Source organism: Camellia sinensis, chromosome 7, assembly GCF_055761805.1.
Source record: "Camellia sinensis isolate YWXY chromosome 7, ASM5576180v1, whole genome shotgun sequence".
Lineage (NCBI taxonomy): Eukaryota > Viridiplantae > Streptophyta > Magnoliopsida > Ericales > Theaceae > Camellia > Camellia sinensis.
The window spans coordinates 66,930,320-66,947,851 of record NC_138967.1 but is presented as its reverse complement, the minus strand read 5'-3'; the positions used below and the strand labels follow the sequence as shown (position 1 = coordinate 66,947,851).

The following is a 17,532-nucleotide window of genomic DNA, read 5'->3' as shown; positions in this document are numbered from 1 at the left end:
TACTAGACAGCTATGGTTAGATATAGCTGGTTTGCTGAGCAGTTTAGAGGGAGCGAGCCCAAGACATTAGAGGAGATGGAGCAGTATACCAGAGGCATCCTGAAGTTTATTCTCGGTACCACTTTATTTTCGAACAGGTGGAACACAGTGGGCTTATATCTGTAACAATCCTGACCCATAATTAACATTAATCCATGCTTAATTATGCCCAAGGAGTAATTAAAGTAAAATTTTGCATCATATGTTGCCTTATTTGTGTTTATATCTGTTTAACGTAGGAAGATACGTTCATGTTTTCATTTCGATTGCGAAATTGAAGGCCTTATAGGTACCCGATTTAGAAATTGACTTGATTTATGTGTTAATTAGAATTTTTAAAATTTTATGGTAGGTTGAATTAAATTTCAAATTGGAACGATTAAATTAAAATAATTTAATGTCTACTCGATTAGTTTGATCAATAAATAATTAAACCTTTACCCAAGCCTATATAAGGCAAATTGTAGACTCAAGGCTATTATATACATTTTCATATCCTCATCTTTTGACTCAAACGTGAGAAAGAAAAGAGTGTAAGAGTTGGGAGAGGAACTTCAACAATTAGAGTGAATTGTAGGAAATTTAGAGGGAAAATCAAGAATTACTCAACCTTGGAGGGAAATTTGGCTCCAACACTTGCTAGCTCAAGGCTTAAGGTAGGAAATTCAACTCCTCAAACATGAATTTGAATTACTTAGTGCAAGAATTCAAGAGAATTAGAAGATTAAGCATGGGAATTAAAGTAAGAATGTAGAATGAAAGATTAATTCATGCATGCATGCATAATTCATGAATTTTGAGTTTAATTTACAATCAATCCATACATGCAAGAGGTCATCTTTGTTAAATGTTGAGAGCTCACCATAGTTTTGCACTTACAATCCCAAATTACTCATGTTTTGAAAGACAATATCTTATATCATTGCTTGCATGTTGTATATACAAAATTTCAAGCTTAGTTTTAAAGAATTGATTTGGTTTTGGGCTTTAATTTTGTGAATTAATCTTCATTTCATATTGTTACACAAGTTTCTAAATGTTTCCTTAAGTTTTTGGCCCAAAAGAACAAAAATTGCAGCTTTGAAGTCAAATTTGGGAGCTTAGAGGTGAATCTGGAAATTCCAGAATTCAACCTCTCCGCTCGAGCGTCAAATCCTGCGCTCGAGCGGCCACTTTTGCTTTTACATCTCCGCTCAAGCGGCCAGAAGTTCGCTCGAGCGTAAAATACTAGCTCCCAGAAGTTCATGTTTTTGCAGATCGCTCGAGCAGCAAGAGTTGCACTCAAGCGAGGACATGAGTCTTATGCTCGAGCGACCAACGAGTGTTCGTTGAGCGTAAAAATCACATAACTAGTACTTTCTCAAAATTTGCAGAACACTCGAGCGTGGTAAGTTGCGCTCGAGCATCCCCTCACACATTGTATGTCCACTCGAGCGGAGGGAAGTTGCGCTCGAGCGGGACCCCTATTTTCAGCAAGTTTTGTTAAATGAGTTCAAGTACATTTTGGCATCCTCATTGCATGCTAGGCATTACTAAGCCAAGATTAAAACATAATAATGAGGGTGAAATGTAGAAACACACTAAGAATGAAACGTAATGAGTTAGACATATTCCAACGTGTGTTTCAAATGTGTATTTGTTATGTGTTGATGTAGGTCACGTGCCGTAAACCGTTCGATTAGTCTGCTCTGTCTATCTGCACCTAAAGCCATTTGTGAGTAATAGCTTAGTAAAGCTATGTTCAACTTTATTTATTTTCTGTATGATGAATTATGATCTGTTTTCTAAAATGATATGTTCTGCACAATGAATGATTGTCCAATTTCTGACAATGTATTCGTGGCATCCTTAGCATCATGTGATGTCTGTTAGCTGTTACCCGGTATCGGAGGGTCCATTATGGAACTTAATATGTCTGCACTCTGTTACCCATACCGGAGGCTCCATCACGGGGCTCAGCATATCTGTTATCTGTTACCCGAATCCGGAGGTTCCTTTATGGAACTGGTTACTCATAACCACCATCTGTTCTACATCTGTTCTATATCTGTTCTGTTAGCGCTAATGGATGTACCACGTACGATTTAGCATGAACTTTAATTTCTGTGTATGATTTGGACAAGATTATGAATATGGATCTGCTTTTGTTTCTGAAATAAATATGAATCTATTTTTCGGAGCTAATATGGGACATCATTCATGAAAACCCTTTACTTTGTTATTATTCACTGGATTTTCGCTCACTATTTATATTATGTATGTAGCTGACTAGGCATGTGATCAGGGCCAGAGTTGATGGCCTGGGATTCCGTTTTGTCAGCCACACATTGCACCTCCCGCGGAGGTTCTGGACCAAGTCAAGTCATGTGGCCATGTCTTTTTGAACGTTCAATACTTTGTTTTCTCTTGTTTAATGAACAGTTTGTTTTTGGTTATCTGTTCATGGGGTGACGTATAATTACTGTATCTATGTGACGTGATATGTATGCTTATAAAGTTTGACATTATTTTGTCCTATGTCTGTTTACACAGCTCAATCGACGTTGTATTTTGTATATTTGCTTCCGCAACTCCTTGATTATACGTTATTCGGTTCAGAGGCCTTTGGTAATCCAAGGATTACTAGCCGGTTACAATGCTAAACTTATAGGGGCGGGTTTGAGTCGTGACAGAGTGGTATCAAAGCACGTGTTTGTAGACATCCCATTTTTGACGGCCTTTTAAGACTTGGATGATCTTGCAAGTACATCCGGTGGCAAGTCTGATTGCTCACTGAGTGCTTGAAGTCCGCGGCGGAATGCAACGGGTTTGAGTTTTTCAAACCCTGCATCCTTTTTGCCTCATATTTGGACCATGCTTAGGTCCTTTCAGAATGAGGTTGGTGATGGCCTGCCGGCCATTTTTGTGAGCTGTCGCCTGTGGCTTTTGGCCTGCCGGCCATCAATGAAGCCTTGCCGGCCATAACTGATGGCCGGCCGACCAGCAGTGTTCCAATAGATATTTTGTGATACTTTGTGCCAGCTGTTTGCACAAATTGATGCATCTTCTAACACGTGTGTGGCTGGATCTTTGTGAAGGGAATTCGCATTTTCTATATATAACCCCTCTCCTCCATGTGGAGGGGTTAGAAAATTTTGAAGACAAAAATTCTCTCTCTAGAATTTCCTCTCTCTTGTTATTTTGTGCCTTAAGTCTAGTTTCTCTACACTTTGGAATATCAACCCTAAACCAAACACTCTCACCTTAGAGCTGAGGTCTCTTGAGGTCCTTTTGAGCTCTAGAAGTGGATTTTGGCTTGATTTAGCTTGTTTTGTTGTTCTAAATTGCATCTTGTATTCAAGAGGTATAACACTTGTATTTTAAACTTCTTTTAAATACATGTTTTGCCATCTTTACATACTATTTTTGAGCTGGTTTTGACCTCCAAAAATCTCTATTTTTATGGTTTAAAAATAGTGGTTTGAGGCCCTTTTTGAGTTAGGGATGGTTCACCCTTTTGTTACTTAGTTTGTTAAGTTTTGTGCCTCATTTAAAAGCTTTTAAATCAACTTTTTTTTGGCCTTTTAACCACTGAATTTCAGAGGATTTTCAGTGGTAAAAACCTTGTTTTGAAGTCCAAAATTAGGAGGGTTAGTCTCCCTTCCTTGCGTCTTGTTTGCATGCCTAGATAGTTTAACATGTGAACATATTTTTCTAACATTTTGTAGCTTAATCTCAACATGTTTTTGCCACTATTTCGACCTGTTTTAGCTCTATTTTGGGCTGGTTGCATCAGTTGAGGCTTGTTTTGCATAGCTATAGGGTTATTTCCTTCACTAACTTAGTGATTTTGGGCTTTGAACATCATTTGTATGCCTTGGTTGCATGTTTTAATGTTTTTTCATGCCTAATTCCAGGACTGAAATATCTGCAACTTCCCCTATTTCTTCACTTTTTCATTTACTTTGAGGGTTGTTTTGCCTTAGAGTTGTGTTTAAGCTTGAAATTGAGGTTTGTGCTCAATGGTTTCAATCCTCTTTTGAGGGTTTCTACTAACCAACGGCATGACCTCTCTCTTGCCTTGAATCATCCCTTGGTTGACACCACTTCCATTAGAGAACACTCACTTTTGGACTAATCGGTTAAAGAATGGATCGGTAACTAAAATGAGTAAACAAAAGTGATAAGTAAAACTTGAGCAAGATAAGCATATTGTGTTGCATTGCATATGTTCAATCGGACGTTATATTGAACACAAGGAAGATTAAAGCATTTTGTACTCAAAGTGATGAAATGAGCCAATCTCCTTAGTCTCCAATACCCTTAATCACATGATAGGGATGGCCTTGAGTTTTGTTTTGTATACAATGAAATTGTATTTCTTGGTTCTTTGGCCATCATGCATTGAAAATGCTTGATTGGTGATTTTGGAGCTAAGAGTACCACTCATTGGAGATGTTTTGATGATAAGGAGTGGTACACAGTACATACAACCTGTGAAACTACTTTCCTGCTCCGTGTTATGCTCTGTTGCAGTAGAATGAACTTATTCATCAGTGGCCGGCAGGCCATACACTGATGGCCGGTAGCCTTTCATTGATGGCCGACAGTGCCCTTTTGTAGCAGGCACATGGCCGGCAACCTCCATTAGTGGCCGGCCAGCCACTGATGTACTCTCAAAACAGTGCCCTTACAGCATACCAGAATTCAACTGTGCAAACAGAGGCAGTCAGCAGCCAAGCAGTGGCATTCCGGGTGGAAAACAAGCGCGCGCATGTGCATTTGATGCGTCTCAAATTTAACTAGTTAGAACATAGTGTCTATTGTTATTTTTGAGCCGGTTTTGTACTTAATTAATTTGGTGTAATTAATTAGCGCAATATGTATTTGATGAGTTTAGATTAGTTAATTGTTTGTTGTAACAATTAAGTAGCTTAACTTAGCTATTTCTTTACTTTGATTTGTAATAATTAGCCTTATTAGTTTAGTCTAAATAGTTTAGATTAGCTTAGCTTATTCATTCGGACCCTCCTTCGCGAGGGCACAATGTTGTAATAAATGTGCGTGCGTGTGTGTGTCTTCCAACCCCACGTCTTTCTCCCTTTTATTTAATCGCTTTCGATGGTTAGATTAGGGACATTTTCAATTAGCATACCTTATGATCGCATGTTTGCATCCATTCATTTGTATTGCATGCACCGAGGCTCGGTGCATCATTCAAACTGCATTACAATTTCAATACTTCTTTGAATATGTGTTTGATAGCATGTTCAAATCAAATCATATGACATATTAGTAGCCGAGCATATTAATTGCATATTGCATGTATTGCATTAGGCATTTTGTATAGTTAAGATCATGCATATTTCTAACTAGCTTTTGTTCTGTTTTGATTTGGAATACTCGGTAAGTTTTATGCTTTAGCATGCTTGCATGAGTGTGATTGCCATATTGCCATGTGTAGCTTGCTTGCCATGAGGCTATGTACTTAAATAATAAACTGCATGAATACCTGTAGATGAAGTCTTGTTGTTTGAATTGGAACAATTCAACAAATGTATGTTTCAAGCCCACTTTGTTGTGGCAAAATTATGTTTTAACCCCACTATGTTTGGTGGCAAATCCACATTTTTAAGCCCACTTGAGGGTGGCAAATTCAAACCATTTTCGAAAACAAACATGAGTTGAATTGTTCCAATAATTTTATTCTATACTTGCTTGTGTGCGCCACATAGTAATGTTAGCTAATAATCAAAACAAGAACACATAATGTTTATAAAAGAACATATCATAATAAGTAGAGGCCGATCTTTGATCGGCGAGCGGGGGTGCTCATTTTAGGACCTTCCCCTCTCGTACACAAGTTTCCGAACCGAAGCAACTTTAGTGATGACGGACACGTGGCCTTTGGCACGAGTTAGGGTTTCCTAAATTTCTCCAAAAACAAAATATTTAGGTGGCAACTCTGTATCTGGCAAAGCAGTCCAATTTTGGCATTATTTTGATTTAAAATCGATTTTCCAAAAAGGTTTGTCATATTTGGACTCTTTGGTGATTATCAGTTTCATATTGCACTTTGTGAGATTAGATTCAGAATCGCGGGAGTCTGAACTGTGAGGCCATCTTTTCAAACCCTTTCCGAAAGGAGGGGTGCGGAAAAAGGTGAGTCCACAGTTTTTGGCGACTCTGCTGGGGAATTGGAAAACTTGACTCGAACTCATGATATGTTGTTTTATTTACACTTATGTGTTTCTTTGCATTTGCATTTGCATCGGTGCGTCTAAGTCACAGTGTTTGTCATCTGCTATTCCTGAGCGGTTTGTCGGAGTCTTGCTTGGAAAAGCTTGCCAAAAGGCTGCTGGTTGCGAGCTCTGCCACGATGGGAACACAACCCTTGGATCTGGACTACTGTTGTACCGTTTGATCCTCCTTTCACTTCTCGGTGATAGGTGTGAGAGGTATATTAGGTAGTCTTGCTGAGGTACCCATTTTGAACAATCGACCTAGTTGCATATCGGAAGCCATAGAAACTGTTCCAAACTAGGACAAGTTGCTCACCCGAATGCAGGAATTGTTTGAAACCGCTTGTTTGCATAGTAAACCCCTAGCTCCTGACAAAATTTGGACAGGGTAACCCTACCCCATCATAGGGGTGTTTTGACTCACTTGCTTGATATGTGCTTTAGAGTGAAACTCTACAGGAATATATGTATCAGTTGCAAGTCTGGGTATTAATTCAAGGGTATCAGTTTTGAGGCAGAAATTTGGGGCAGAAATCAGTGTTTGAGTACAGTTATCCAGCTTAAGATTGCAACTGCGTGTTGTTTTTGTCTGAGCTAAGGTGCTGTGCGTTTTTTTATTTTTGTTTCTTTTGCTTCATTTTCTTTTTGCAAGGTAGTCTTTCACCATTGCTTCAGACGAGGCAGTTAGCCCCCAAGCACTCTGGACCCGAGTTAGAAGGATCTGTAGATCTGGGATCTAGTCAAGGGACAACTAGTGTTTGTTTCAATCTCGCCGGTTACTAGACAGAGGAGGATTCGGCAGAGTTCGCCAATACAACAATCACCGTTTACCTCGCCTGTACCCAGCCAGGCCCAGTCATCCACTTCTACTCCAAACAAAAAGTATTCACCAGTTCCAGTTGTACAAAGTTCTTTAGGCAACATGGAAGATATGCTTCGTCAACTCCAGCAGACTATTGAGAACATGCAGTTGGATGCTGCCTGACAAGCTAAGACCACAACTCGCCAAGCCGAGGTTGTAGCCCGCCAAGCCGAGGTAATAAAGAGGCTTCAACAACAGCAACCACAACCTGCAGTAGCCTCAGCATCCCATGCACCCCCAGCGAGAATTCCGACACCTGGTGTCACAATCAATATCCAGGAAAACACGGGCATTCCAGCAGAGCCGATCCCACTCCAGACCTCCAACGCACCAGTTTACCAAACAGAGGCACCGTTTGAGTTTGAGGTCAACCCTACAGCATTGAAAGTCAGCAAGCTTGAGAAGCTTTTTAAACGAGCTCAAGGTGTGAATTCGATCCCAGATATAGAGGACGACTATACTGATTCGGCAATGACTTTGCCAGATAGATTCAAAATGCCGCTTATAGACCGGTTTGATGCTTCCAGGGATCCTATGGGCCATTTGCGGCTATTCTCTGACATCCTGCGACCCATGGTGTAGACCGCCTGAACGTCCCGAGCTCCGCGCGCAAAGGGCGCGAAATCCGTTTTCGTTCATTAGCTACTACAGTTTGGACTCAATGTCACGGTTCTGAATCTAATCTCGCAAAGTGCAATTCAAGACCGATAAATCACCAAAGAGTCCAAATCCGGCAAATCGTTTTGAAAAACTGATTTTTATAAAGAAGTGCCAAACATGGACTGCTTTGCTAGATACAGAATCGCCACCTAAATATTTTATTTTAGGAAAATTTAAGAAACCCTGACTCGCGCATAAGGCCACGTGTCTGTCATCACCAAAGTTGTCTCGGCTTGGGTACGAGAGGGGAAGGTCATGCAATGAGCACCCCCGCTCGCCCAATCAAAGATCGGCCTTTACTAACATGATATTTGTTTTTGAAAACACATGTGTTCTTATTCCGATGTGTTAGCCTAGAATTACTATGTGATGCGTACAGCATACAAGTATAGACTAGAACGCCTAAGTTGGAACAAAACATTTCATGTTTGTTTGAAAATGGTTTGAAGGTGCTACTCGCAAATAGGCGAAGACGTGGATTTGCCACCCTCTAGTGGGCTTAGAAAACATGATTTTGCCACTCTCAAGTGGGCTTAAAACACGCATTTTGATGAATTGTTTCAATTCAAGCAATCTAACCTTCATCCACAGGCATTCATGCAATTAAACACTTAAGCAGTTAGCCTCATAGCAAGCATGCTGACATGGCAACATTCACACTCATGCAAGATGCTAAAGCTTAAACACTCATAGTGTACTCCGAGCCAAAGAAAGAAGCTAATTAGAAATCATACATGAATCCTAACTATGCCAAGATGCCTAATGCAACACATGCAAAAATGCAACTAAGATAGGCTCGGCTATTCTAAAATGACATGTGAAATGCAACAATTGCTGCATGTATTCAACTTGAAATTGAAATACAATACAGTTAGTACGATGCGCCGAGCCTGATGCATGCAAGACAAATGAATGAATGCAAACATGCAAACATAAGTATGCTAATCAAAACATGCCCTAAAACTAACCATCGAAAGCAGTTAAGTAAGAGGGAGAAAGACGTAGGATTGGAAGACATTCACACAAGTACGCACACTTATTACAAAATTCGCCCTCTCGACGGAGGGTCCGAATAAATAATACAAACCAACTAATTAACTAACTAACAAGTTAATTAATTATTACACAACCAAATCGAAACAAATAACTATTCTAAGTTATCAAAAGCACTGAAATGGCCTCGTGACGAGGGATGCATGCGCTCTGTCGGTTTCTCTCGGAAATTCGTTGCCATGCCTCATACTGCCTCTGTTTGCACTGTTCTGCACCTCTGAAAACTGTACCAACTTCTGTGATGCTTCTGACCTACCTCATGGACATTCTCCTCTCTAACTAACTAACAAGCTAATTAATTATTACACAACCAAATCGAAACAAATAACTATTCTAAGTTATCAAAAGCACTGAAATGGCCTCATGACGAGGGATGCATGCACGCTCTGTCGGTTTCTCTCGGAAATTCGTTGCCATGCCCCATGCTGCCTCTGTTTGCACTGTTCTGCACCTCTGAAAACTGTGCCAACTTCTGTGATGCTTCTGACCTACCTCATGGACATTCTGAGAGGTCATCGGCCAAGAGGGGTGGCCATCGGCCAGTGGATAAAGGTCATCGACCACTTTTGAGGCTATCGGCCAAATATTTGTAGCCGATCGGCACACTAGATAACCGATCGGCCATCTCTTCCTGCAAACTCCTCCTTTTGCTGCAGCAGAATACAAACAGAGACATGGCAATACATTTGCAAGAAAATATTTGCAACTACACCCCTTATCATGTCTAAGGCTCAACGGTGTGTAGTGCTCGACCCTCAGGCCACTAATCACGCATTTCGATGCATAATGGCCAAAGGAGCCAAGTGTGCAATTCAATGTAAAATGAATGCACGAAAACACATAAATTCCTAGAACTCTATCATGCGTGTTCAAGAGCGTCGGCGACCGAGAATTGAGGCACGTTTCATCACTTTAAGTATTAAATGTCCCTCGTTTCTCTTGTTTGGCTTAACACCCAAACCAAACACAATGCAATGCAAGTATGTCAAATACAATGCAATGCATGCAAACAACGTAATGTAACATGAGCATACCAACTCAATGCAATGCAACCTAAGCATGCAAGCTAAGCTAATGTAATATGAGCATGCCAAGAACCATGCGAACAACTCAAACATGCAACAACAATACAATGAAACAAGCATGCAACAACATGCTATGGAACAAGCATGCAATGGCAAGGGTTATATGATGCAACACTTGGTGGACTTAAACCGCATATGGACAGACCTAAGAGGGTCCAAAACAGTGGCCAAAATGCTGAAATGATAGCTTCAAAAGTAAGGAAATGCATGCTCAATGCATTGGCCCATGACTTAAGCATAATAGTACAACTCTCAAACATGATGAAGAGGTGACAAATGTGAGAATGTAGCAATGAAGTAAACTCTGAAATTGCATTCCAAAGGATGCTAAATCATGCATATATGACAAATAAAGCATGCAAGTGGGCTCAAAGCTTAAAGCTAGCCAAGGGACTCACACCATGGCCATAACAAGCAAGCCCCAAAGGGCCAAGGTGACTAAAAAAAGTCTCAAGATAGGCCAAAACAAGGCTAGAAACATGCTTGAATAGGGCTAACTTATGCTAGAATGGAAGGCACAAAACATGACGCATACAAGACCAATGAAGGGGATTACACTACACTTACCAAACCCAAGCATGAGATGACTTCACCCACTAAAATTAGAGATATGGCATGTCAAAATAACACCAAAAATGGGATAATACCAAGTCAACACATGCTAGAATAATAAGCTCACTCATTAGGCATGCAAGGCTAGCAAAGAGGACTTACACTACAAGTGTAAGAAACAAATGCGGAATGCTCTAAACAACCAAAAACAGAGTTGTATCATAGGAAAATAGGACCAAATACATACTGAAATGGTGGCCCAAAAGCCTAGGCAAGATGGCATACACAATGGCTCATTTTTAAAACATAAAGCACCAACCCTCCAAAGCATTGAAAGAGTGAAAGATATGAGTGCATGACCATGAAATATGCTTTGAAATCATATAGCAAATGATGTCAAATCATGAAGATAGTCCAAGCAATGCATGCTAGTAAACTCAATACACAAAGCTAGTGAGCAAGATTGAACCATGGCTATACAAAGCAATACATGCATGACCAAAACAACACAAATCATAGCTTAAGCATGGTAAAACATGAACAAAAGCTTCTCAGAGTTAAGCCAAAATCATGTTAGAATGATAGCCAAAAGCATGATGCATGTTAGGCTAGTGAGAGGATTTGCACTACAAGTGTGTGAAGCATGCATAAAGTGACCAAACCAGCCATGGACAGGGTTAAGGCAGGTCCTAAAAGTCACAAAAAAGTGCATGAAATAAGCCTCAAAATGGTAAAAACACATGCTCATTTGATAGGCCAATAAGACATGCAAAACAAGAGAAGAGGGGGGACAACCCCCACCCATTTGGGACCTCAAAATAGGATTTTTACCCCTAAAAATCCTCTAGATTTCAGTGGTTAAAAGGCCACGAAAAGTTGGTTTCAAAAGCTTAGGAAGTTGGCGCAAAAGGCTTTACAAGCCAAAGAGCAAAGGGAAAGACAACCCCCTAGCCAAACAAGGCACAAACCAAGACTTTTAGAACTAAAAAACAGAGGAAAAACAAAGGTTTTTGTAGTTCAACACCACCCCAAAAACAGCCCCAAAGTAGTTGAAAACTATGGCAAAACAAGCTATGCAAAACAAGTTTAAAGGATAGAGTTTATACCTCTTGATGCACAACAGCAAAACAAGCCAAAACCTGAGCCAAAATCAACCTTTTGGAGCTCCAAATGATCCTCAAAGAACCTCAGCCCAATGGTGGTTAAGTTTGGTTAAGGGTGCTTAGGCAAAGGTGTAGGAAATTCTCACTTCTAAGCCTAAAACAAGAGGAGAAAGAGAGAATTCTAAGGAGGGAGAGAGTTTTGCTTACAAAACTTCTAGAGAGAGAGGATTCTAGGGTGAGAAGTTCTCAAATTTCTAAGCCTTCAAGAAATGTTCTAACCCTTTAAAAATGAGATATAAGGCTCTCATATATAGCAAAATATCAAGCTTGGTCGAAATATCTAAGCTAGGGACAACTGGAGCTTGCTGGAAACAGATGAAATATCTTAAAAAAATCTGAGTTTGGGTCACTCTTGGCCGATCGGCCATCTTTTGTGCCGATCTGCAACATATCTGCTATTTTTTTGGCCGATCGGCCAACAAAATCTGCTTTTCAGGCCCAACTTCAAATGAGTATAACTCCTTCATATGAACTCCTTTTCAAGTCATTCTTGTGTCAAAATTGAAGCCCCGGAAGTAAATTTTCCAATGGTGGCAGCCTTGCATCAAAATTCCAAGTTTGCAAAAAGTTATGCATGTTTTGGTGAAGCTACTCAGTTTCGGTCCAACCAGAATGATACCCAACTTCAACCAACCATATCTCTCCCATCCGGACTCGGCTTTAGGAGATTCTTAAGTGAAATATGAAGCCCCAGAAGTAAGCTTTCCAACGGTGGTGGCCTCATAGTTGATATCCAAGTATTCAAAAGGATAGGTCTGATTTAGCGAGGGCTGCTCGACTCTTTCTTAGCGATTCATGCCTATCTTCTTCTCCAACATGGTTTCTTCCCTCTTCTCCTCTTTTCTTCAACTCCAAACCCCTAAACAAAGGTGTTTTGAAAGATTTTTCAAAGATTTCATCTCTCTTTCATTCATTTTAACTTTGTCCTTGCTTGGTTTACCGAAAAGCGCAACATCTAACAAAATGAGAGCCTCGAAACATCGTAGAAATTTCTTTTCAAAAATATTTTGAAAGAGAGGGTTTTAAGGTCTAAAAACCATTCAAAATAGTTTTAATCCAAAAATGGGATATGAGGTTAGGATTTCACTCTCCTCTCGCCGAAATCGACCTTTGCCCTGCACACCTTTCACCACCAAGTAAACCATTAGTAGTGCCCAAGTCTTAAGGGTGGTCAAAAATGGAGTGTCTACACATGGGTCTCACCAGACTGCAGAAATTGTCGCTCTTCGGCCGGACCCTGTCGGGTATAGCGGCAATCTGGTATGCTAAACTTGAAGACTCTGTGAAGAGAAACTGGGAGGAAATTGCCGAGGCCTTCATAGCGCAATATTCCTACAACACTCAGATCGAGGTCACAACTCATGATCTCGAAGCAACTCGTCGAGAGCCGAAAGAGGGCTTTCCTACAATACTCTGTCTGTCTCTTGTTTGGTTTGTCTTTCAAATTTTTTTTTTGAGAAACTCTCTTTCGTAAATACTTTTGAATACTCTGTCTATCTCTTGTTTTGTTTGTTTCTCAGAAAAAAAATTTGAAAATTATTTTTAAATTTTTAAAGAAAAAATAATGTAAAAATGGTAACTATTTTTTTATTTTTTTTAATAAAAATTTTGAAAATTATTTTTAAATTTTAAAAGGCAAAATAATGTAAAAATGGTAAGTGTTTTTCTATTTTTTTTAATTTCTTTCATCGAATTAGTTTAAATTATTTAGAAAAAAAAATTCTGAAACAAGTTTCTGAAAATCAAACCTTTTAGATTTTTTTTTTTTTTTTGAGAAACTCTCTCTCAAATACTTTTGAATACTCTGTCTATCTCTTGTTTGGTTTGTTTCTCAAAAAAAATTTGAAAATCATTTTTTAATTTTTAAAGGTAAAATAGTGTAAAAATGATAAGTAGTTTTTTAATTTCTTTCATTAAATTAGGTTTAAATTATTTAGAAAAAAATTCTGAAACAAGTTTATGAAAATCAAACCAAACAGGGCGTTCACCATGGGAGGGCTAAACAGTTTAGTAACTTACTTTGATGACCATGGGGGGCTAGCTAAATAGTTTAGTAACTTACTCTGATGCCAACATTTGGCCCCCTTAATATGATGAAATCCTGCCTCCACCCCTGGTGTTTACAATGATCGAAATAATTTTAGTTTTTGTCTTGTTATATTGTTTTGTTTTGCTAGCCCTTTTAATTTTTCTATGTAGCTACACACCACTAGTCTTCTGAACAACTTGCAAGGATGGACTCTTGATGGTAGAGTCCTCAACAAGCTGACAGGGAGTGGCTTTGATTATTTTAGAAATTTCGCACCTGATCTTAGGTTAAATTTACCTTTGATTTCTGCAATGATTAGTAAATATGATGTAAATGATGCCTGCTTTAAGTTTGGGGGTCGCTGATCCTCATACCCTTGTTTTTGGGTTAGAGGATATATTATAGATAACTGGGTTTCTCGTAGATGGTAGGCCTGTCACTGGACGGGATGATTCTGACCCTGACATATTTGGGATTGAGTAACATATTGAGAGTTATCAAGAAGGGGAAGGAGGTGACTACCTCAAATGTTTCTTTAAGATGGCTGAGGGAAGTTTTTATGACTGTCCCCCCTCATGTTGAGGAGAACATTCTAGAATTTGATTGGTATGTTCGGGCGTATGTGCTATACGTCATTGGGTATGTTATAGCTCCAGATCCAGCCGGAGCTCATGTTTCAGTCTTGTTTCTTCCTCTCTTGGAAAACGTCAATGAAATAAAAAATTACGCGTGGGGGGCTGCTATGTTTTCATACATGCACTCTTCAATGACAAAGTTCAAGGATAATCTCCATCCTAGAAAGGAGATTTCTGGCTGCTTTTATGCATTAATGGTGAGCAACAATTTCATTTTTTAATTTGTTTGTTTATTTTTGGTTTTAGATATTTCGCTGATATGTATTTTTTTTTTCTGGCACAAATTTTTGCTCTTTTACGCAACCCTGCTCTAGTTTTGCAATTTAACATCCCTGAGATTAGGGATGCAATCACAAAGTTCCCTTTGATTGTGCAATGGTCAAATATCTTTCTTGCAATGACAAGGGACAACTAGAACCACCACCAGATGAATAATTTTGTTCAATTCTTTAAAAACCTGGGAGGCAATGAAGTAAGTTTGTTCACACAAGTTATTTAATCAATTGGTAGTTTTTTTTTTTTTTTTTTGGGGTCTATAATTCACTAGCTTGATTCTTTTTATTTTGTTACCGATAATGTGGAAGCCTGCCTGTGGACTTTATTCCACTTCCTTTGAGGGGACAGGAAATCATAAGCATGTCCCGAACAATTCTTATTTGTTTTGAGAAGGTTGTCTATGATCGGCCTGACTTAAGCCCTAGGCAGTTTGGTTTGGAGGAGGATTTTTAGTGTACCTTGACGGACCCTCTTGTGGAAATAAGAACCATATCTCGGGGTGGGCCAAAGGTCAACCGAGATTGGTCAAAATTTGGTGATTATCATCGATTTAATCAAGAGTGGGAAAGAAGACACATTTTATTAATCAACTATCAAGGTATATTCAAGAGAGGCGATTGTCCGTATGCGGCTCTCAGCTAAGGACAACAAAAAACCAATGTTGTGAAACCCGGACCGGACCGGCCGGTCGAACCGGTTGGACCGGGAACCGGGCCTGGCTCCGGTCCGGTCAACCCTCCAGAACCGGACTATGAGCAAAACCGGCCTGGAAATTGAAAACCGCCGGAACCGGCGGTTGAACCGGGACAACCGGTGAACCGGACCGGGTTTTGGCGGGTCAGACCGGCAAATTTTTTTTTTTTTTTATATTTTCTTTCTTTCTTTTCTTTCTTTCTTTCTTATATATTTATATATATATATATATATATATATATATTATATATATTTTAAAATTTTGACTAAAAATTCTTACTTCAAGAGTCTCCTCTCATAAGGAAGAGTCTCATTAGAAGTTGGAGAAGATTATGAAAGTCTATTCCTATTTATAGGAAAAAAAATTTCAAAAAGAACCTACAAAATTCTATGTGGGATTCAATCAAATTATTTGAAACATATTGATAGGAGGGAGAGTTGAAAATTTCATTTCCCTCCAAAATTAAACCTAACATTGAATCAATTTGTTTGGAGGGAATGCTTAAAAATTTTAATTTCTTTAAAACAAGTGACTTTCTTTTTATCAATTATGACTTTATTAAATATTATTAATAAATATTATACAACAATTTTTATTTTTATTTGAGTATTTATATATATTTTTATTTATTTATAATTTTTAATTATATTTTTTAATTATATAATATTAATTATGACATCACGGTTCGACCGGTTTGACCCGACGGTTGAACCGGTGACCCGTCCACCCGGTCTCTTTTCCGGTTCGCTCACCGGTCCGGTTTTTAAAACATTGCAAAAAACTATATATGAATCAAACAAAATTATAACTATTAAAATAATTTTTTTAAATAAATAAATAAATCAAACTAAAAATCAATCCAACAAACCTTCAAGCCTCAGAGGAGTTGTACCCTTGTCACACAAGGGCCTGGAGAAAAATAATAAGAACCAACAAAACAGGAAAAAAATTTAAAATACTAAAATTTGCAAATATCCATTTTTACACTATTTTACCTTACAGCCTTGATTTCACCCATGATTTCTCTATAAATATGATTACTTATAGCTGTAGTTGATACTATTCTTTTTTTTACAGCTCTATAACATTGAACTGTTTTTTAAATTTTGAATTTTGAATTTTGTATATAATGAAGGGCCCAATCCTTCCACTTCTGAAATCCCCCAGCAAACCAGCCCTTCAGAACATCCGCCACCTTCTACATTTGTATATAATGAAGGTAGTTATAAGCCCGCCATTCGACCCATGATTTCTCTATAACTAGTCTATGATTATTTACAACTGTAGTTGATACTCTTCTTTTCTCTACAGCTATGTAACATTGAACTTTTTTTTGAATTTTGCTGTAGGTGAAGAGAGTCTTTCCGATGGATTGGGACTCCACACTAAACTTTAGTTTGGGAAGTGGGAACTTTTTAAGTTAACTGCTTTTTGAATTTTTTTGATGAACTGTTTTTAGGTGAACTATTTTTTCAATATTTTTTATGTTCTATATTTCATAGGTGCATTTGCTGGGGAAGGTGGTCTGGATGATGTAGCAATTGGGTCCACAACTCCCAATTCAACAGGTAGTTTGCAGCACTGTCAAGATAAAGTTTCCCTCTTCATTTTTGTTTGTCCTTCTGTGTTGTTTGATTCACATAGTTTCTATAGTTTTAGTTTTGTTTGATTCATATATTTTTAATTTTGATGTTCTATATTTCATAGCTACCACTGTTTTGTTGGTTCTAATTATTTTAAAATTTTCATAGTATTTTAAAATTTTTTTCCTGTTTTGTTGGTTCTAATTATTTTTCTCCAGGCCCCTCGTGTGACGAGGGTACAACTCCTCTAAGACTTAAAGGTTTGTTAGATTGATTTTTAGTTTGATTTATTTATTTATTTTAAAAAAACTATTTTAATAGTTATAATTTTGTTTGATTCATATATAATTTTTTGTTGTCCTCAGCTGAGAGCTGCATACGGACAATCACCTCTCTTGAATATACCTTGATAGTTGATTAATAAAATGTGTCTTCTTTCCCACTCTTGATTAAATCGATGATAATCACCAAATTTTGACCAATCTCGGTTGACCTTTGGCCCACCCCGAGATATGGTTCTTATTTCCACAAGAGGGTCCGTCAAGGTACACTAAAAATCCTCCTCCAAACCAAACTGCCTAGGGCTTAAGTCAGGCCGATCATAGACAACCTTCTCAAAACAAATAAGAATTGTTCGGGACATGCTTATGATTTCCTGTCCCCTCAAAGGAAGTGGAATA

General features: G+C 38.5%; 1 protein-coding gene across 4 annotated transcripts in view; it reads right to left on the bottom strand.

The window, feature by feature from the left end:
• LOC114308709 (uncharacterized) overlaps positions 1-17,532 on the bottom strand; it is a 35,235-nt gene that overhangs the window by 9,795 nt on the left and 7,908 nt on the right. The gene's annotated exons all lie outside the window — the stretch shown is intronic.